The sequence below is a fragment of the Triturus cristatus genome, chromosome 1_2 (genome assembly GCF_964204655.1).
Source record: "Triturus cristatus chromosome 1_2, aTriCri1.1, whole genome shotgun sequence".
In the NCBI taxonomy this organism is placed as follows: domain Eukaryota; kingdom Metazoa; phylum Chordata; class Amphibia; order Caudata; family Salamandridae; genus Triturus; species Triturus cristatus.
This window is the reverse complement of record NC_140580.1, coordinates 529,493,581-529,516,313: the sequence shown is the minus strand read 5'-3', so window position 1 is coordinate 529,516,313 and position 22,733 is coordinate 529,493,581. Positions and strand designations below refer to the sequence as shown.

General features: G+C 45.8%; 1 protein-coding gene across 2 annotated transcripts in view; it reads right to left on the bottom strand.

The window, feature by feature from the left end:
• The window catches only part of HPS1 (HPS1 biogenesis of lysosomal organelles complex 3 subunit 1), a 365,168-nt gene extending 342,883 nt beyond the window's left edge, over positions 1-22,285 (bottom strand). For both annotated transcript variants that reach the window (XM_085606326.1, XM_085606327.1), the window contains exons 1-2: positions 22,148-22,285; positions 19,452-19,604 (exon numbers count right to left, since the gene is read on the bottom strand). The gene's annotated coding sequence lies outside the window, so the exon portion shown is untranslated. The remainder of the gene's footprint in view (positions 1-19,451; positions 19,605-22,147) is intronic.
• Positions 22,286-22,733: the final 448 nt, after the last annotated feature.

Below are 22,733 nucleotides of genomic sequence, written 5' to 3'. Positions count from 1 at the left end.
TGGGCTCCCTGACTAAGGATTTGATTGTATTCATATTGTACAGAGCATAGTTTGGGAAGGAGCGAGGAGCCCTTGGATGGTCTGTGTTGGTTTTTGAGATTGTGAATGTACCGTTAAAGTCCCTTGGGTTGGTTAGCGATGTTCTCGTTTTTTAAGGAGGTAATATGAATCAGTGTCCCTCTCAATGTTGTTTAAGGGCATCCCAAAGAATCATAGAAGATGTGTCATTTGGGAGATTGCCATTGGGAAAGTTTTCTATGGCTATTTCGATCTCTTTTCTGTTATTGGGGTCATCGAGGAGGCAGTCATTAAGACTTCATTGATGAGGTGGCGGTTGAGAGTCGTTAAGCGTTAATTGGATTGACACACACATGCGTGATCGGAGACCATAATGGGTTTAAATTTTAGGTACTTGGGAAAGGTGAAGCATTGATTTACTCACAAAGATGTAATCTATTTGTGAGAAGGAGTGATACGGTGAGGAATTGAAAGTATAGTCGCTCCCAGCGGGATTACGAAGACACCAGACGTCTATCAAATTATTATTATTACATGATATTCTCATTTGTTTATGTGCTTTATTGCCTATAAATTTGTGGGCAGATATTCTGTCAAAATTACAGTCCTTAGGCACGTTAGAATCACCGCTCAAGATAATGCACAAGTTATCTAGGAGGTCCGACAATTGTTGGTCAAGGTCTCTCCAAAATCCCAATGCGTTTGATGCATAAACGTTTACAACGAAAAGCTTCAGCTCACTCCTCTTCAATTTAGATTGAAATAAGTCACCTACCCAACTGATCATGAATATGTGACACAACTGATATACCCAATTTTTTCAAGACTAGTGTGACCACACCATGTTTTTTGAGGGGCTGTGAAGACATCGGTACCAGCAATCCAAGGGTTGTAAAATTTTGTTGGGTGGATTTCAGGTGAGTGTACTGAAGTAGGATGAGGACTCCTTTCAGTTAACTACAGTAATCAACCACAACCATATGTTTGACTGGCTGTTTAAGCCCTTTGTGTTTAGTAAGAGTATGTTCAGGGTATGTGCCATGGGGAGCATTTATCGTCGCTCAGGTCATGCGTGGATGGAATCAGTGGACCAGAGTCCGTACTGCACAGTGGATATGCGGCCCTGTAGGATTGTTTGATGTGTGTAATTACCCATGTTGGTCTTGGGGCCTGGATGAGACCTGCATTCCAGAGTCTACCAGTAGGAGCAGCAATATGATGTGAACTGCGCAGGTAGCCAAATTTGAGAGCCAAATGTGTCAAGGGAAAGGGAAAGGATAGAAGAAACTAGAGTGAGAGAGGGCTGAGAGAGGACCAGCAAAACAGAATTTACCATTAAAACTGTAACAAAACCAAGAAAACCCGCTGTACCCACCCTCCACCCCACCCACAGAATGAGTATAAAACGCCTTCTCCCACCCATGTTCAATCCGGGACTCACTAAGCCACAAGTTGGCTTGTCCCAATCCGACTTGAAAGCTACCCAGCCCTGCAAGGTAAATGGTAACAGAAAAGAGGGGTCCGGTAAACCATAAGAGAGGTCCTCCGTGAGTCTAAACATTCAGTCGGCTATATAGGATTTTTGGTATGTTAGTGATGAGATGTATTGTGGGGATAAGCTAGGGTATACTCTTTGATCTTAGGAGATGGTTTGATGGATGTGGAAGAAGACAGTAGGTGGCATCTATAGAGAAGGTGCAGGCGTTCTGTTAGAGTTCTGGTATCTTATTTGAGATGTTATCTGACTAGAAATAAATCAGATGCATCCAACATAGTACTCATTACAGTGGATATTTCCTGTGGGTGGAAATAGGCAACATGACCACCATAGAAAAACTAGAACAAGAACACCAGTATATTGGAAGAGATATTGTGGAAAGTGTCATAAACAGCATTACAAAACAGATTCAATGTCATGATGAGCACTCAAGGGTGGCACATCCTTCTCTGTTCAAGCAGCCAAACTATGGAACTCTTTACCCCTCCCCAACATAAGATCCACCGACAACCACCTTATTTTCAGAAAACTACTCAAGAATTGGCTCTTCTTCACATAAGCACCATACGCAAACAGAAATTTACAGCATATCCCTCTGTATATAAGCATTTATTTTCACTATAGATATGTAACTATCTTTGTGTACTGCTTTGTATAAACATGTAGAATAATTATGTTGTTAAAAAAAAATCATCTTTGGTCTACATGTACTTGCTTCCATGGTGCATCTATGTACCTCCATGTACTTGGATCTGTGTGCCTGTTATTTTTCTCCTGAAAAAGCATATCCAATGCACTACCCTATTACTCATCCTGTACCTCTATCAATATCTTTATTCTACATATACTTACCTCCTTTATGCATCTATATACTTTCACTGTACTTATGGATCTATATATTTATCACTTTCTTCTAACTTAGCATTTCCAATGCACTACCCGATTTCTCAGCCTATACTTCTCTCAATATATCTTCTAGCCCAACTTTCTGACTCATCTCAAACTTTTTTCTACTACTCTTTCCAATGCACAACCCTATCTTTCACCCTATACATCAATATATCCTCTACACCCACTCTCTCATTTATCCCAAACCCCATACCACTACTATGATCCCCAAAAATAACCCCTCTCCTACTCTACCCCTCCTTGCATCATCTGACACCTCTTTTACTATACCGATCCCCCAAAACAAACCTTTCTAAACTCTTCCCTCTGACACTTCCCCTCCAAAAACCCTTTTTACTCATCCAAAAGCCTCCTCCTACTGCTATGACCTAAAAAAAGAAAAAAAAAGAAAAAATCCTTCACTCTTCTATCCCTCCACTATCCTTTTCAATCAAAATAACAGACTAACATGTTCACTTCTCAAATTCCATATTTCACTCTACTAATTCACCACTAATCCTTTATGGGTTCCAGAGTAGCCTGCTACTAGCCAATAAAGCGTTTCAAAACCCCATCAGGGTTACAAGTGCTATATAAATGCAAACCTTTTTCCCTTTTCTACCCCTCCACAACCCTTCACAACCCAAATAACTGACTAACATATCCACCACTCAAATTAATTTCATGTTTCACCATACTAATTCAACACTAATCCTTATGGGTTTCAGAGTAGGGTGCTACTCGTCAAAAAGCGCTTCAAAACCCCATCAGGGGTAGCAAGCGCTATATAAATACAAACCTCTTTTCCTCTTCTATCGCGCCGCCTACCCATCTCTATCCAAATAGCTGAATAACATATCCACCACTCAAATTACTTCATATTTCACTTTTCTAATTTTCATCACTAATCCTTTATGGGTTCCGGAGTAGCGCGCTACTCGCCAGAAAAGCGCTTCAACACCCATCAGTGGTAACAGGTGCTATAAAAATGCAAACCTTTCTTCCTCTTCTATCCATCCGCTATCCTTCTCACTCCAAATAACTGACTACTATTCACCACTCAAATTACTTTCATATTTCACCATACTAATTAACCACTAATCCTTTATGGGTTTCCTGAGTAGCGTCCTTCAACACCCATCAGTGGTAACAGGTGCTATATAAATGCAAACCTTTCTTCCTCTTCTATCCATCCGCTATCCTTCTCACTCCAAATAACTGACTACTATTCACCACTCAAATTACTTTCATATTTCACCATACTAATTAACCACTAATCCTTTATGGGTTTCCTGAGTAGCGTCCTTCAACACCCATCAGTGGTAACAGGTGCTATATAAATGCAAACCTTTCTTCCTCTTCTATCCATCCGCTATCCTTCTCACTCCAAATAACTGACTACTATTCACCACTCAAATTACTTTCATATTTCACCATACTAATTAACCACTAATCCTTTATGGGTTTCCTGAGTAGCGTCCTTCAACATCCCATCAGGGGTAACAAGCGCTATATAAATATAAACCTTTTTTCCTCTTCTATCCTTTTGCTATCCTGCCGAATCCAAATAGCTGACTAACCTATCCACCACTTAAAATGTACTCGCATGTCTCACTATACTAATTCAACACTAATCCTCTATAGGTCCCGGAGTAGCGTGCTACTCGCCAAAAAAGCCCTGCGACGCCTCGTCAGGGGTAGTAAGCGCTATAGCAATACAATAGGAATCAATATAATATAAGCACAACTATACGTGGTGCATTGAAACCAGGATGTTCTTTTAGGTGTGTGATTAAACATGACCTAGCCAGGTAAAATTTAACGACACATACGTCAGTTGATATAACAGCGATAGAGTTGTGTTGTGTGGCTGTTAGAAGCAAAAGAAAACAGCTAGAACTGATAATAATGATAGTCACAAAAACCTTTCTTTTGTGTCCATTGGAAGCGTAATAAACATGCAATGACAGGAGTATAGCGATCTTACGCAATTGCTGTGGACGATCGGAGAAACAGGACCATGTTGGTAGGTCGAGCACATAAAGAGCAGATGGTCCTAAGTAGTGGGTCATGTAAGCCGAACCCTGACACTGTGATAAACGTCATGCAAGTGCTGGGAGCTCACCGATGAATCATACACAGCCCGTACAGAGGACAATGGGGCGGTGGTAGATAAGAGAGCATCACAGTATATTTAGATATTAGACGAAAATGTATTGTTCATATCTAACAGGTCTGAGGAGTCTAGAATTTTTTTTAGGTCACTTGGTTCTCCCCCCATAGTCTTTCCCATGAAAGACTATGGGGGGAGGAGTTGGCCTAACGGCTAGGGCAGTCGACCTCGAATCGGGGGAACTGGGTTTGAGTCTCGGCAATGACGCTGAACATCCTGTGATTCTGGGCAAATCACTTAATCTCCCCATGCATAACAAAAATAAATGAATGTGTCCTCATGTAATGCAGCTGGTGCTATGTAAAGCACCCCGATACCCAATTCGGGTCAAGTTCGCGCTATATAAAACTCTGTAAAATAAAAAAAAATAAAAAATATCTGAAACTTCGAGGGTCTTGCGAATCTATATACGATGTTATGTTCCTTCAAAGGTTGACTGAGCGCTAAAAAGCCTTTCCTGGGTGTAACTGTGTCATTTGAGTGGTCTTGCACAATGTTAATTATGGAGCGATTCCAAAAGATATGTTGAGCCTTCCTCATATGAGAAAGTATGATTTCGAGTGACGGTATCGCAGTGGCCTAAATATCATTGCTCTTAGATGCTGGTTATGTCTATCAGAGCGTGGTTTACCCATAAGGACGTGATGGGCGCTTTGTTTCTCAAAGTCTGTGTCAAATTTGATTCCCAGGGTGCAGGGTAGCCAGGCCTCCAAGAGCTCAACACAAAGTGGCGTCATCTTGCACTTTTTTCTGGAAATCTGAAAATGCGCAGATTGGCTCTGTGGTTGCGATCTGCCAGCTCCAAAATGTCTTTCGTAAGGGATCTGATCTTGATAAAAGCCATGTCCTTTTTAGTTTTTAGGTCGAGCCTAATCAGCGCGCAAGCGTTGCATAGGATCTGACCTTTTGGAATCGGTCTGTACTTTATGGAAAACTCGTACATGTACTGCATTGTTTCCAATGAGTACTCGTGCACAGGGCCGGACTGGCCATAGTGGGCACCGGGCGTTTCCCCGGTGGGCCGCCAGGGTGGGGGCCATTTTTGGCCCCCTGGGGACCGTTTTTTTGTTTCAGGGCCGATTTTGCAGCATAGCTGCAAAATCGGCCCTGAAACCAAACCGGCCCTGGCAAACAGCTCGGCCGCACCCAGGGGGGCCGGCCGAGCTCCTTGCCAGGGCCGGTTTTGGTTCCCAGTCCGGCCCTGCTCATGCATGTAAGGCATCCTCCTTGCAGGAGCGAGCAGCGGCGCTATCTGTTTGCAATTATCGTGCCCGCGCTTTGGAAACAGATGGCGCCACTGCTCGCGCAAGGTAAACGTTGTACATGGACTGAGCCTCGCCCTTCAGAAGCAGCTTGAGGCACTTACATTAGACAAAAGCAGCAAATTTCTGCTGTGCTGCTTGACTTTTTTATTTGTTCTTGCTGACATTTCTCAAAAATGGTGCTACTCGTGCAAAGGGAGCAGTACAAGTACCCCTGATCAGAACTGTTATGTTTATTGGGTTGGTAGTAATATGTTCTGCAGAGTTGGCTTTCTCTCGTTTGAAAAGTACTCCGCTTTTGCAGTCATATGCACAGTAGACAAAACTTACCGTGCCACTGACTCTGTCCCAGCCTAGAGCTGATAGAATTTTCTCTGGGCAACCGGGTTTAACTTTTAACGTGGAATTCCACATCATCTGCTTTTGGGCAAATCACATACTATCCCCATGTCTAACAATAAATGTGCCTGTTTATAATGTAACTGGTGCTCATTAGCCCGCCGTGTGGCACAGACATGCCAGCTCTCGCACAAGCGCCGCTAACGTGTTTTACGGGTAAACTAGCAGTATTTACCAGAGCTGCCCTCTCCGTCAAGGGCCTCTCAGGCGTGCGCACGTGCGTGCATCTGACACCAAGGCACTCTCGCGTCCCCGCACTGGCTCCAGACAACCCTTTCCATGGATCGGGGCCTGGGATTTCTGGCAAACGGTTTCCAGCAGCCAGAGGCTCCTCCACGCTTGGGTTAGGTGCCAGGGCGTAGCCGCTTTCCTGCACCTCATGTCTGCACGGCCTCTGCCTCGAGCCTCGCATTCCCGGGACACACCTCACAGGAGGCACGGGCATCCTCAGCTCGGCTTAAATGGGCAGAGTCCGCAAACCGAAAGTATGCTGCGTGCTGGCAGCAAGAGCCAACCTCAGCACGGGGCGAGCACGCACTGCCGCTTCCTGTCGGCTGAGCTTGCGCTGCGGTTTTTGCTCGTGGGCCGAGCCTGCCTTTCAGCTGCCTGCCAGGTGAGCTTTATTTATCTGCTGCTGCTTGAGGTGAGATTACGGTTCTGCCTGAATTGAGGTTAGGTGGTATTGCTCCTGCATGAAAGGTGAGCTTCTACACTTCTGCTTCATGAGAAATTAGCCTCGGCCTGTGAGGCGAACTTGCACTGCTGCCGGAAGAGGTGAATTTGAACTGCTGCTGCAGACCTGTCAACATGTGAATTTTTCTCACTGTGTGAGGAGGGGGTGTGGCCATGAAGGGGGGGCTTAGTGTTGAGCACAGCCTTAAAAACTTATACATCTACAGCTATCCCTCCCACAACGCCTCCCCTTCCCCCTCACCCCCCTACCAACAAGCATTGGAATGGCCAATAGGTCTCACCTTTGGGACCTTATAAGTATTTAATTATGCAGCACAATATCCTTGGTGCAACATCAACTGTTGCATGGCTAAACACTTATAATGTCCCAAAGGAGAGACCTATTGGCTATGCCAAAGCTTGTTTTAATTTGATGCAGCGTCTTCCAGCACATCTATCCTAGTTTTTGCTTCTAAGATCTTGCATGCCATGATCTGGAAGTCATTCCTTAGGACTTGGATGTCAAGATGCATAGCGCCCGTGTTTGCTTTAGTGTTTTGCACAACTTCATGTAGGGTGTTGAGGTGTTGCAAAATCATATCCAAGCAGTCACCTGATTCTGCTTTTGGTTTGATTGGGTAATCTGTGACTGGATCCGCCTTAGTGTGCTTCAGAGAGGATTTGTTTTCTCAGGTGTCTTTGGAGTCTTTACACCTGTGGTCAGCCATTCTGCAGACTGTGGCGATATGTTGTTGGTTTCCACAGGTAGACGTAGAGGACTGTAATGTTGTTTGCTGGTATCACCAGACACAATGATGCTATGGTTGCGTTTGAGTTTGGACCACTATGAAATGATGCAGGATCATGAGAGTAGGCCTCCATGTTGCGAGATAGGCATGGTGTTATGAGATAGGCCTGGCTGTTATTTTGCATGCACCCAACTTTTCTTTCAGAAATGGTAGCAAGTATAAGAGAGCAAAAATGTCTTTTACATTGTTTGCACATTTTGTGGAGTTATGCAGCATCCAAAGTTAGCGTTTCTCAAATTGCTATTACGGGCACTACAGCCATTTTGTTTTCTCACTAGGAGACGTCAGCACTAACTTCTGTGACTCCACCTAAACACGATGAGGCGGTAGTGTCCAATCAGAAGGGTCACAAAAAGGTCTCGCATGGAAAGCTGACACAAACCAGATGCATATGTGTAACCACTAAGGCAAGCAGGCAGCAGCCGATGGTTCGGGAGTAGAATCTCGTATGATCAAGGACACCGAAGGCCACGGAGTACAGCCCTTAGTTCTTGTGCTTTAATAAATCAAGTAGCATGTGGTGACTTCACACCCAGGGCATTATTGCGTGTACTTCGATGTATTAGCCTCCCTAAGAGTATCAATCCGTGACCAAACAAGTCAGACCTGACACATCCAGCATATACACTGGTGAAGGTTGCTATTGCCAAGGGTCTCCCCTGGTGAAGATGCGAGCGAGGCCAGTAACTGAAGAACGCCACACAGAATAGGACCCCTCACAGGCCCAATCGAAAACCAGGTGCTCCCGTCAGACTGTGATGAGGATGTTGGCGTATTTTCATAATAATTAGAGCGGAGCAGTGGGAGCGGAGGAGGCATGAGTCAATAATGAACCTGTGGCTGTACTGCGGGCAGAGGCTTTTGAAACCCTGGATTTAGTGAGTGAATCCTTAGGGGAGGCTTCGAGTGTTGTACGAGATATCTCCTACCTATATAGTCTGGTAACCACTCTCAGCAGAGACTTGGATTGCTTGTTATATCCGAAATGCTTTGCTATGCTAGGTGCAATGCTGGGAACTGCCAGGAGCTGCCATGTTGTCTTCCACGTTGTTCATGTGGGCAGTTGGCAATCTGGGTGAATCTGGCCCATCAGTGATGCCTCGTCATCACATTGTAGCCCCCTGTGTTTAAAGAATCATTTGTGCTTGGATTCGGGCAGGTTGGCACATTAATTATGTGGCAGAATGTTGAAGTTGCAGGGCAAGGAGCAGAGCTACCTGATTAAGACACCATCTTGCTCGGACCCAAGCCACGCCCCACTGCAATCCATACCTTAATGTCATATTTAAACAATTTTCCTCACTACAAGTGGAAGTGGGAACATGATTGATTAGAACTAAAGGGTACTAACTAATGAGCAGGTGCCAGGATCTTCGCAAGACAAAGAATGTGAAAAGACCTTGACAAACTCAAACAGAGGAAACAGACAGGAGCCAACTCCACTATTTATATATAAAAAAAAAGTCTCACTTCGTTGTGCCAATCCCCAGAACAAGGGTACACATTACGGTGCCGGAAAATGTGCAAATCTAAAACACAAAATATATTGGCTGCAGGGCATTAGAAATGCTTGCAATTTAGGAGCCATACTAGGACTTTAGTGATCTTTAGGCTGGTATGAAAACAACATCTCAATTCAATGATAAAAAGTAACGGTCCTTGTTTTGGTACACATAAGCATGGGCATTTTTGTAATGCGCATTATGGTAATAAAGCACAGATATATGTAAATCCACTTTATCACTCTGAAGGATGGCTGCACAGTACTGATGTAGCACTCTGCGGACAGTGACCTTTTCCATTAGTAGAGGGCTAAAAATGAAATTAAATGGGTTTGCTGAATCGATCATATAAAAGAAGAATACAATCATTCCTCATAAGATGCTGGATGAAATATAAGCATAGCTCTGGGCACAAGCTGTGAGAACAAGCATTTGCGATGCAATCAGTCTTGTCTTTGGGAACATACGTATTTAGCTACACAGCATATTATTGCAGGTACAGCAACATTTACTGATCTACTGTGCACAAAGCAGTGGAAGAGTGCAGTACCACAGGCTGTCACTAGGCATCCCTTGGGACCTCTTTTGGTGACATAAGGTACTGCACCCTGCAACATGGATAGGGAAAGGATATGGTGCAGTGCTGAGAACTGCCAACTGTGGAGCCTGGGATTTGTGTTTGAGTCTGGTGTCGGCTCAGCATAAATGAAAGGTAATAATTTAAAATAAGGATAAGAAATCAATGCAATGATCTCGTAGGTGGGGGCGGGCAAGCAGTGCTATGCGAGGGGGATGGGGGAGAAGATTGAATGAGGGCACTGCAGTGCAGATCATGCGTAAATTAACCAAATGGGGTGGGGATAGGAGATTAGCAAAACGAGCAGTGGCCTCGGAGGGGTGGTGGGCACCTGCGAGCAGTGTTGTGGGAGGGGTGAGGGACAAGGAGATTAAGGGGAGGGCAAGCAAAGAAATGAATGGCTTCACAAGGATGGAAGACAGACTTGGCCTAGCCCAGAATCAAACTTGAGACTTACAGACCACTGCTTTGCTCAGCAGTGAGCGTTTAACTCACTGAGTTGTGTTGGAGGCTTTGTGGAGTTATGCTAGGTCAAACATATGCCAGTTAATCTCTTCACAGTCAGTTTAGTTGCAACTTATATGAACACTTACGTAAAGGAAGCAAACCAGATGAGAGTCAGGAGATGTCAGATGTCCAATCTCCACTCTGAAAAAATACAGCCGTGGCGCTTTAACTCACAGCTCTACATTTACAGTGTGGTGTTATTTCTAAATTCAGGCACTAAATCGCATTCCGTTGAATAACATATGCAGTGGATTAAAAGTTTAGCATATTCTTTGTCACAACAGTTCAGCGTCACCAAAGAGCATGTGTTACATCATGTTGGTTGCAGACTGTGTATGTTATGTATGCATGTACATGGTATTTCTACAGCATGAACCTTGCCAAAAGGCAGCAAAATACGGCCAGGTACACTGAAGAGAGGAGGGTGTGATGTCACAGGGAAATCGCTGTTCTTTTCCTGTACGTTGCTTTTACTCATCACTGCTTTCTGGGATTTGTAGTCTTGGTTTCCTGCCCCTCTGTTTTTGCCGATTCTGTTCCCTCGCCCTCTGTGCCGCTCCCCGCTTCCCGCCGCTGCTCCCCGCGGCCCCACCCCCTTTTCTCTTCTGTACCCTGCGCCCTCGCCCATTGGCCGCCCCGCTCTCGCCTTTCAGCTGCTCCTCGCTCCCACTTGGCATCTAATGGAGGGCGCCGCGCGGCAGCGCAGCGGACAAGCCCGTCTGTGCCCGTCCGCGCCTGGAGCACGCCTAGCGCCAGAACCCCTGGCCCCCGCCCCCCCCCTCAACACCAGACTGCACTACGACTCCAGCACCCTCCACGCACTGAACACCGGACGATACCACCCCTGCTACCGGGCCACTCCGAAGCACACCCAAGGATCCTTCACCTGCCGGAACTGCAGATACACCAGCATCCAGCCCTACAAACCACCAGCCAGCGGACCCAACCACCTCCGCTGCATCCTCCTCAACACCCGCTCCGCTCGCAAGCACGCCATCGAACTCTGGGACCTCCTAGACTCCACCGCTCCCGACGTCGCCTTCCTGACAGAGACCTGGCTGAACGCCACCTCAGCACCAGACATCGCCATAGCCATAGCCATCCCGGAGGGCTACAAGATCTCCCGAAGAGACCGCACCAACGGAGTGGGAGGGGGAATCGCCATCATCCACAAGGAAACCCTTAGAGTCTCAACCAACACCGATGACACCCTCATCACCGCCGAGCACATGCACTTCCAGATCCACACCGACCCCAACACCACCCTCAGAGGAACTCTCGTCTACAGACCACCCGGTCCAAGACCACAGTTCTGCGACACCATCGCCGACCTCATCAGCGCCCACGCACTCGCCTCCACAGACTACATCCTCCTCGGGGACCTGAACTTCCACCTCGAAAACAATGACACCAACTCTGCCGCCCTGATTGCCAACCTCGCCAACCTCGGACTCAAACAGCTCGTCACAACACCCACCCACTCCGCTGGTCACACACTGGATCCCATCTTCTCCACAAGCCCCCACGTCTCTTTCAACCACACCACCGAACCCCACTGGACCGACCACAGATGCGTCCACTTCACCTTCAGGAAACCCACCACCGTACCCAACAGCTATCAAGCCGCCGCTGGGGCAAGGTCACCAAGGACCAACTGACTACCACCCCTCGCCCTGAGACCACCCGCTGACCCCACCGACCCAGACACCGCCGCAACCAACCTCAAACAATGGATCAACGACTGCGCCAACACCCTCGCCCCCCTCAAAACCTCCACTACCAACAACCCCAACAGGAAAGCAGCCTGGTTCACTGAAGACCTCCGGACCTCCAAGCGCACCTGTCGGAAGGTGGAGAAAAAAATGGCACCACGATCGAACACCAGACAGCCACGAGGCTGACAAAAGCGCCACCCGCAGACACCACCAACTCATCAGAACCGCCAAGAGGACCGCCTTCAAGGACCGGTTAGACAACAACGCACACAACACCAAAGAACTCTTCAGCATCGTGAAAGAACTCTCCAACCCTAGGTCCAACACCAACGACATCCCACCATCACAAGACCTGTGCGACTCCCTGGCCACTTTCTTCCATCGCAAGATCGGCGACATCCACGACAGCTTCAACTCTGACACCCCAACACCCACCACCGAGCCCACCACCCCTGCGATCACCACCAGCACACGCCGCCTGACCGCCTGGACTCACGTCAGCGACGAAGACACCATCAAAACCATGAACTCCATCCACTCCGGATCCCCATCCGACCCCTGCCCTCACCACGTCTTCAACAATGCCAGCACAACCATCGCACCCCACCTCCGAAAAACCATCAACTGCTCCTTCTAGACAGCAACCTTCCCGACAAGCTGGAAGCCCACCGAGATCAACGCCTTCTAAAGAAACCCAAGGCGGACCCCAAGGACCTCAAGAACTTCCGGCCCATCTCCCTGCTCCCGTTCCCGGCAAAAGTGACAGAGAAAATTGTCAACAAATAGCTGACCCGCTACCTCGAACACAACAACGTCCTGGACCCATCCCAATCTGGATTCCGCAGCAACCACAGCACCGAGACCGCCCTCATCGCCGCCACTGACGACATCAGGATCCTGATGGACAAAGGAGAAACAGCCACCCTCATCCTCCTGGACCTATCAGCTGCCTTCGACACGGTCTGCCACCGCACCCTAGCAGCGCGCCTCCATGAAGCCGGAATTCAAGAGAAGGCCCTGGCCTGGACCACATCCTTCCTCTCCGGCAGAACCCAGAGCGTCCGCCTCCCTCCTTTCCGCTCAAGAACCACCGAGATCATCTGCGGCGTCCCACAGGGTTCCTCTCTCAGCCCGACGCTGTTCAATATCTACATGGCTCCACTCGCCCACGTCGCAAGACAACACAGCCTCAACATCATCTCCTACGCCGACGACACCCAGCTGATCATATCCCTCACCGAAGACCTCAACACCACCAGAGCCAACCTCCAGGAATGAAGGCCGTCGCCGACTGGATGAAGAACAGCAGACTGAAGCTGAATTCAGACAAGACGGAAGTTCTCATCCTCGGACCCACCCCATCAGCCTGGGATGACTCCTGGTGGCCAACATCGTTAGGCACACCCCCGGAACCCACCGACCATGCACGCAACCTGGCGATCATCCTCGACTCCTCCCTCTCCATGACAAAGCAAGTCAACGCCGTCTCCGCATCCTGCTTCTGCACCCTCCGAATGCTCCACAGGATTTTCAAGTGGATCCCTCCCGACACAAGAAAAAACGTCACCCAGGCCCTCATCACCAACAGACTCGACTACGGAAACGCCCTCTTCTCGGGAACAACAGCCAAGCTCTGGAGACGACTACAACGAATCCAGAACGCCTCGGCACGACTGATTCTCGACCTCCCCCGACGCAGCCACATCGCAACCCCACCTGAGAGGCCTGCACTGGCTCCCAGTTGACAAGAGGATCACCTTCAAGCTCCTCGTCCACGCACACAAGGTGCTACACAACACCGGACCAACATACCTCAACAACCGACTCAGCTTCCACACCCCCACCCGCAACCTCCGCTCTGCCACCCTCGCCACAGTTCCTCGCATCTGGAAAACCACCGCGGGAGGCAGATCCTTCTCCTACCTCGCCGCCAAGACCTGGACTGATCTCCCTGCCAACCTACAACAGACCCAGGACCTGCTGGCCTTCAGGAGACTTCTCAAGACCTGGCTCTTCGATCAGTAGCAGCGCCCCCCCCCATACCCCCCAGCGCCTTGAGACCCTCACGGGTATGTAGCGCGCTTTTCAAATGCATTGATTGATTGATTGATTGACTTAATTCTAATGTCTTTTTTTACCCAGTAATGTTTGCTATATCTCCCAAACCTTATTAATTTGCAATGCTTAACATTCATTACTATGTCTCCAAAAGCAATACTCCCGATAGCATATACTCTCAAAAGTATGGTCCCAAATCTGTTTTAGTTTAACCCTAAATAAACCCACTGCGTCAATCTTGCTAACCAATAGCTGGCTATTTGGATCCTCCAATACTCATCAAAATCTTCCAAGTTCCCATATAACTTTTAGTGTCATCTGAAACAGCACCACCTACTACACTGATGCTGAATGTCTGACATCCTATTGGCTGATTACCTTTGTCCAGAACAAATACAAACCTTCGAACAGCCAAATAACACAAATGCACTCACTATACCCTTTACATAAATATTTTACAACCAGGTAGAGTTTCTAATTTACATCAGGATATATTCAGGATAGACCAAGTTTCGATGCAGGTCGAAAGTGTATGTACTCACGATGCCCCAGAAGTAGGAAGATACTTCCATACTCAGACTCTGCTCCAAACGTATGCAGTGCCCAATTAGAGCCTGTGGTTGTGGGTGGGGCCACCAGCACTTATTTTTGGGGAGCGACAGTTACTTTTCCGCATCCAACATTTCCCAATAGCAAGAAAGGGGGAAAATACACAAAGAGAAAAGGTGGATGAAGAGAAGGAAAGAAAAGCTGTCAAAAAGAGATAAAGCAGAAACCTGCAAGAGTGAGCTAAAGGGGGAAGGAGAGTCTGGCACTGGATTAAAGAGGCCTGAGGGGAATTCCAGACTATACAGCTTTGGTATTTGGCACGCTGGCATAGTCATTAATTTGCTCTGATACAGGCTTCTGAGCAGAGCACCTGTCTGAATTAAGCACTGAATGCATCTATTTATTAAACCAACACCCCCCAGTGACACATCAGCAAACTCCTTGTGGAGCACATAGTAACCAGCGAAAGCAAGATGCAACACATCTCCCACATTTCAAAGCACAAGGACCTGGAACCAATGTGGAACTTTTTGAGGTCGAAAACTAACTGGGACACACATAATCATACTTACAAAATAAGATGTGTAACCAGAAAACTGGCGGCATTAACTCTCCGCCAAACAATCATTCAACCGTGCCCATAGTCAGCCACTCAAGCACAATCAAGTAAAACACACTGAAAGAGGAGCCTTTCAACCTGCAGATCTGGGATCTCAATAATAAACCACTTTCTCATTGGTGGTCGGGTCAATGTTTATCACGTTCCACTAACTTATTAAAATGTATCAGGATCATTCATAGACAATTCATTGATATTTAAGCATTGTACTGGAAGACACTTTTTTACAGTATTATTTCATGAAGAAACCTTACATCTAATAACCATTAATCTGTGTGCCTCGTATCTGAAGTATCCTTCCGTAATGCAGTACTGCTGCCTTTCCTGTAAACCTAAAAGGTTCTTAAAAACCGAAAAGCAGACTCGGCGCAGGCTGTGATGCACTGTGCTTTGATTTCAAGTATGGCCTGTTGATCTAATAAGAGCTGTTATTTCTTCTGTAGAATATTAGATTTTTTTTTTTTTTTAAATAGGTTTCTCTTGAGTTCCCCCTTGGTTACTTATTCATGCAGTTTTAATGGTGGTTCCATCTCCCGCCGATTTTTGCTAGCATCAGTAGAAGTCACAGAGCAAAGATCCCGGAGACCTAAAGCAAGCTAGGAAAAACATATTATCTTCCCTCCCTCCATTGCGTCCAATCCCATCCACTGGCTTTCGTTCTTCTGCGCTTATGACAGCTTAGAACCTGAACAGTAGTTGGTGAAGAAAATTACTATATAAAGTTTATTAAGATAAATAGTTATATTAACTATTCATTGTTCAAAAAAAAAAAAATACAATAAAAAATTCTATACGTGGCCAGTCTCCCTCAGGTTAAATAACAGGTTAGTAAAAGCCAGGTACCAAGGTTGCCTCGGATTGTTCGTCAGGGGCATGACATCTGATGGAAGTATTTTGTGCCCTATTGGATACCCTTCTTTTAAGAGTTGGGTTTGAATTAATTATGTAGGGAATAACAAGGTAATTCTCATTTCTAGTATGAGTAGTCCTAAGCAGGCAAAAAAACACATAATCATCTATCTTTAAACCATGGACATTTAGTTGAATTATATTGTGATAAGGAATGTTTCTTCAAGTATCTTTTTCATAATTGGAGCAATAATATTAAACCACTTTGTTACTGTTGATACATCTGAATTACTATCCATTTTATTTCACTATTACTTTGGGTTACACTTGGGAATTGGGAGGAGATTTCTTCTGATTGGCTTGCCGTTTGACAGGCCTACTCATTTACATGTATCTTCACGCGGTAATATCCTCAGCATGCCGATCAACGTGTGCACTGCATGCTAATGTGTATACATTGATTCAAAGCTGTCGCTTGATGTCATTTATCTTTTCTTCTTTTGTTCCCTCCAAGTCGGTCCACACACTGATTGTCTCAAGGTATACTATATACCATGTATAGCTTGGTTATGGTACGGCTTTAGAAAACACCTGTACTTTTGACCGGCCTACGCTGGAGTAGTCTAGCTTTCACTTTTGTGGTCCTGAAGAATTTCCACAATCATTACTGACATAAGAATGGCAAGAACCATCTCGACCTTCACTTGATTTTAGAGCCAACGTGGACCATTACATCCACTTTCGGCCACCATCTGTTTTTATCATAACAGAGCGATCCAAACATTAAAATTACCTTTCTGGATTACCTCTACTTAATTTTAAACTCACTTCACACCAGTCTACTCACTACAGCACATTCACGCTGCACCTCACACTTCACTTCGGCAGCATCAGAAGAACTCTGGCAAAGAGCCCTCTTTGGGGCCCGTTGGGAATTGCAGCTTTGGCCCAATGAGGAGCTGCCCGATGATGAAGCATGACACCCCTTGGGGTGTGTGAGAGCTCTTGCTCCTGATGGATTAGATCCCCTTACTTGATACATCAGGCCTCGACCTTTCCTCTCCTTTTCTTATGAACTGCATACCTCTGAATGTGCCAGTCACCTTTTGTGTCATCACGTTGTATTATTTAATGTGATGGCCATCTTGTAAGTATAGGTAAATAATGTTCTATATTTTCAGAATGGCTCATCGCTGATATTTACTTTGCCAGTGCTGACACATTTTAAAAGTATCTGGCATTGCCAAGAGCAGTAGCGACAGATGGTATGAAGCATGAGACAGGTCGAGACAGAGGCTGAGAAAAAATTGGTGCCTAGTGGGTGGGGTGAGGAAGCATCAGAGGAGGTGGAGGGTTGGTGATGGAAGAATATAAAAAAAGCATACCCTGAACAAGGTGGGAATGGGCCAAGGAACCAAAGGACGAGGGGGATAGATAGGTCATCAAAATGGAGAGTGAAGAGCAAGGTGTACGGGGAAGTGAGGGGCAAAGCAGCCTACATGGGAGAGACTAAGAACACAAACGCACTCCTTTGCAGTGCTAAAGGAAAAAGAAAACATTTAGTTTCCTAAATGCAAGCAAGATCAGAAACGAAAGACGACAAATAAACCAGTCAGAACAGACAGAAATGCTCCTGTGCTGGACAAACACATGAATAGGTAGGAAAGCCATTGAATCAAGAAGAGACAATTGAGACAGACAACAAAGCCATCCAATCATGAACGAGGTCCTGACCCAAAGCACTCACTCAGTATATGCATTGGAAACATTAGGTCTTCTGAAAAGACAGCTAATGTGGTCTGTGGCCAAAAGCTAAAAAGAATAAAGGCGCAACCTCCTCTCGGTCCCTCCCTTACCTCAGAAAACACACAAACCAAAGAATATCAGTATTTTCCACAAAGAAGAAACTTTATTTTGTTTAAGCTGCTTTAAGGCCCAATAAGAGATGAAGGCCAGTGACCTCATCCTGGCTTTTTAACCAAGTTGAATTTGAGCTATCTATTATGGCCAATACCTACAGTGCCAAAGAACAAACTTATAAATTCCCTAATAAAAAGTGCAACTGTATTAACAGCCAGGACTGCATGAAGGAGAAACACATGAAACTGGTACAATTTAGTAGCACTTCAATAATAATCAGAGCAACATATTTTCCCCACCAAATAGTAAAAGTAGAAATGCTTTTTAAGAATATCCTTTCCTCACTATTCCCTGTTGATTGACAATTTGTATGCAATATTATTTTCACAGCATTTAGAGCCACCGTCATTCAAACACATGTAGTATTACTGAATGCTCTAAGGGCCTTATTGCGAGCTTGGCGGGAATCCTGCTGGCCAGCCATCAACAAGAGGACCGCCAAGCCCGTTGTGTGCTCACCTGCCGGATTATGAGTGTAAACCAGAGCGGGTGAGCGAGGCTGCGGCAGTATCACGGCGGAGGCTGTGTAAGGCTCATAGGAGTGCCTTACCAGCAGAACGCCGTCGTGACAGTGCCTGCAGCACGGTCCTGCAAGGTGTGCCATGCACCATGTCATGCTAACCACACCGTGCAGGAGAGGGGTGTAATTTCAGAGGAGCACAACATAAGCCCCCACCCTGCATGCACTTCCAGGCCAAGATCCTGCTGGGAGCGCTTTCCTTCATGTCCGCCACCCTTTTCATGGCAGCTCACTGCATGAAAAGGGTGGTGGATATGTTGGTCGTAATAGGGTTGCGGTGCCAGCATCGGCACCACCAGCATATTGAGGCCAGTTGCAGCCCACCGCGAAGCAGGATCCTTTAGCCCATTGAAGCCAGCAGTCTCATGGCGGTCTGACCGCCAAACTCAATATACGGTGGGCAGACCTGCAGGGATGGTGGTGGTCAGACCGCCATCACGAGTACGGCGGTCCTGAGGACTGCCGATGTCATAATAAGGTCCTTAATTAATAGGGACTGCATCATCCAGTCTGGGCTTTTATTTCAATGACATAATGCATTCTGGAAGTAGCAGTTAAGTTTTAGTCCACAAAAGGGGAATATTCTTAATCAACATATTTCAAAGAGTGCTTGCCAAAGAGAAAGACAGTGACTGGAAGATGTGGACAACGGTGCCATGGAGCATCTGCTAACTGTATTTCAAAGCTCTCCAGCGTTTGTCCACAGAGGGATGATCCATGCACAAATATCAGGATACCCATGATATAAAGGCACAAAATGTCTAAATGAAAATGATTTACATAGTCAGTGGTTTTCTTAAAAATCCCTTGTTGGTCACCGCTATGCTCCGCTTGAATGATAGACAGATGGTGGACAACCCTCCCTTGTACATGACTCTGCAGCATCCAAATATAGTGCAATCGCTGCTAGGCTTACCTTAGCCCGTGTTTTTCTGTACTTCACCACTCGCCTGCTCAATAGACCCCAGACTTTTAAGATGTTTTTTACTTCCTACTGGCTCCTCTGCATCCTGTTAATTTACTTCAATTCATTTACTTCAACTGTAGATTCTTCAGTTGCTACAAATTACTACAAATCAAAAATGAAAGGGTAATTATTTTCACAACAAAATCAAAGCTTCTATCACATGATGTAGAAAGAAATCAAGCCAGATGTCTAAGGATAATGTGTCGTCGGGGAGGAGCTGCCTTAACTTTAAATGAATATCATTCTAATCAGCATATACTTCACCGTGGAAATTACGGCTATGTCCAAGGCTGTATATAAACACACTTAAAGTGGAAATAGAAAGGCATTGCATGTTAACTCAAAAAAAGGCATTTCTAATGTGGCTTTCCCTTTGTACATACAAGCTCCACTCATGGATACAAGTACATGTTTACCTGGCTTGTCCCAGGAGAGGGACAAGCAGTAATGCCATATCCAGTGGAACATTGGAGCGTATTTTTTTGCAATTTAATAGCACAATACATGGGATAAAAAAGCAATCTGGTCAAAAGCTTCCAGGTTTCACAGGTCAATGAGTGACTAGTGAATCCAGTTTTGTTTTTCTCTTAGAAATCTTGGACTTGTAGTCCTTAAATAAGACTAGAAGTTGCAGAATTCTAAGAAATCAAGTATTGCCAAAGCCAATAGGTCTCGACTTTGGGACCTATCGGCTTTGTCAACTGTGTTTTAGCCATGCTGTACAGCATCCCTGATGCCTAAGAAGCATGGTTAGGGAAAACAAACCAGAAAAAAGTGCTATTTTGCGACAACTGCGTAATTTTGTAGATACGCACACCATGCATGCACGCATATACAAAATGGCGTGAGCTCTTTTTATTTACTGAGATGGATCTCTAAATAAAAACAAATTGCTAGAAAGCAGTTGCTTTTTTAAAGTGCGGGTAGCACCATGGAGGGTGCGGATGGGGAGAAGGTAACATCAAGGAGGGTGCAAACAACATAGAAGACAGAAGCACACAGAGGACTCAGGTGTGGGAGAAGCAACATGCAGGAGAGACAGCGAGGTGGATTGGATGAGGAGAAGCACATGGGGGAGAAAGCAGAGCAGGGAGAAGTACACAAGGGTGAGCGCAACATGGAGAGGGCGGGAGAGAAGCACAAAGATGAGAAACGCGGATCACGAGCATCAGAGAGCAACACAAAGTACATACAACCGGAGGAAAGAAGTATACAAAAGAGACAGTTGGAAAACGCATGCACTCTCATAGATTGCTTAACCTGAAAGAAACAAACATTGGCAAAGCCAATAGGCTTCGCCTATAAAAGAGGCTTTGACAAGGAGTTTTCTTTAGCTATGTTGCACAGCATTGTGGCTGCTGTGCTGCATGGCTGTAAGTAAAATAATAAGTGCTATGATGCAGTCAGTGCTTTCCGTGTCATAGTGCTTTTTTTTTTTACTTTTTAAACTTCTGCTGTACAACATGGCTAAAAAACACACTGAAAGAGCCACACAGCTCTCGCAGATACAACAGCTATTTGGCTTGTCATTGGGATTTTTTGTGGTGGGAGGGGAGTAGTCATGGGGGTCACAGGGCAAGCAACAATAGTTTGGGGGAGATGGGTGAAGTAACAAGAACGATACAAGAAACAAAGCGGGAGGGGGCACCATGCAACCACGACGGAGCAAGCAATGATGCTGTAGGGAGACAACCAACAACAGGCAAGCAACAATATGGAAGGGGGTAATGGGGTACTAGCAACAACAACAACAACATGGGTAAAAGATTAAAACAATACCTTAATCCCAGAGCAAGCAGTGAAAGAACATACATCAAATATAGCAATTAGTAATTGGTCCATGTTCAATGGAAGGGAGTAATAAATATAGAGAAAGTGAAACTGGCACACTCTGACCAGTTAGGAGCCAGCAAATAAGACTGACAATGAAGCCAACGAATGGTACGCAATGGGTGGGTCATAGAGGCCAACACAAAATGTTTAGCAAGTGACAGTGCATGCACAAATGCAATTTACAATTAGTATCCATCATATCCTGCAGTTTAGTCAACTGTAATTTGAATTGGACAATGAATATATAGCTATCAATTATCGGCATGTTACGAGGATAACTTGAAATCAGTCTCTTTTTCCCATCCGACAGGGGTAAGTATATTGTAAACCTGTGCATATTACGTGAAAAGAAAAACTACAAGTCCCAGCATGCACTCTGCTGCTAGATGAAAACCCAGAACAGCTATGAGGAATACAATGATAAATCCCGTTTCCCTACATTCACTGTCTTCCCAGCCTGTTTACACAAATGTAAAACAGGGGCGCACACGTGTACATAATATATTCTTTTTGTTAGTTGCCATTAATGTTTACTGCGTTGTGCCTGTAGAAGAGATGACGAAACGGTGGTAATCTGCGATAAACCACATAAAAAACGTGACGATCTGCGGAGATCGCAGTACATAAGTGAAGATCTGCCGAGGCACAGTAAGCCACACTGTTGCAAGTGGGAGCCTCCCTACATTCTTGCAAGTTTGCAGCGTTGCGATGCTGAAAGGCACAGCGCGTGCCATTAGAGAAAAGAACCAGTTGCATAGAAGGAGTAACTTAAGAAGCGTTACATATATGACATTTCAATTCCGTGCACATACCTTTTCCTGCGCTTGGCCATTACATTTATACGTGAGTTAACATTACAACTCTCTCTCCTCTTCCTGTTTGGCAGCATGTGACTGTGGCCCATGTGACTGGCAGGGCTGCAGGCGGGGCAGAGACGCCTCTGTGGGCGGAGAGAGGGCAGCAGGCATCTTCAAAGACGCTAATTCCAGGGTAAGGAGGGAGGCGTGACGCGGCCGCTTTGATCTCACGGTTCCAAGGGGGCGGGGCTGCCGGACTCTTGGCTCAGTGGTGCTTTGATCAGCATCTAAGTGGAACAGTTCCACATTGTATACATTCTAAACAAATACGTTTCTTTTTAAAAAGGAGTAAGGGATTTTGTAAGCATCCAATTTCCATGTGTAAGCATCTAACGTTTGGTAGTTAGGGGAATCGCACGTCTTTGTTTCCCTTTTACAAGTAGTACTATTTGTTACTTAAGTTCAGAGAGTACTTATGTTCTGCACAGCGCGTCCACCTGTTTTCTGAGGTTGACGGGTGTGTTGGGACTTTACTCGAAGTTCGAGTACTCCAATGTGCCTTACGTCAGTGTACATCTATACACGAAGTGCGAGTACATCC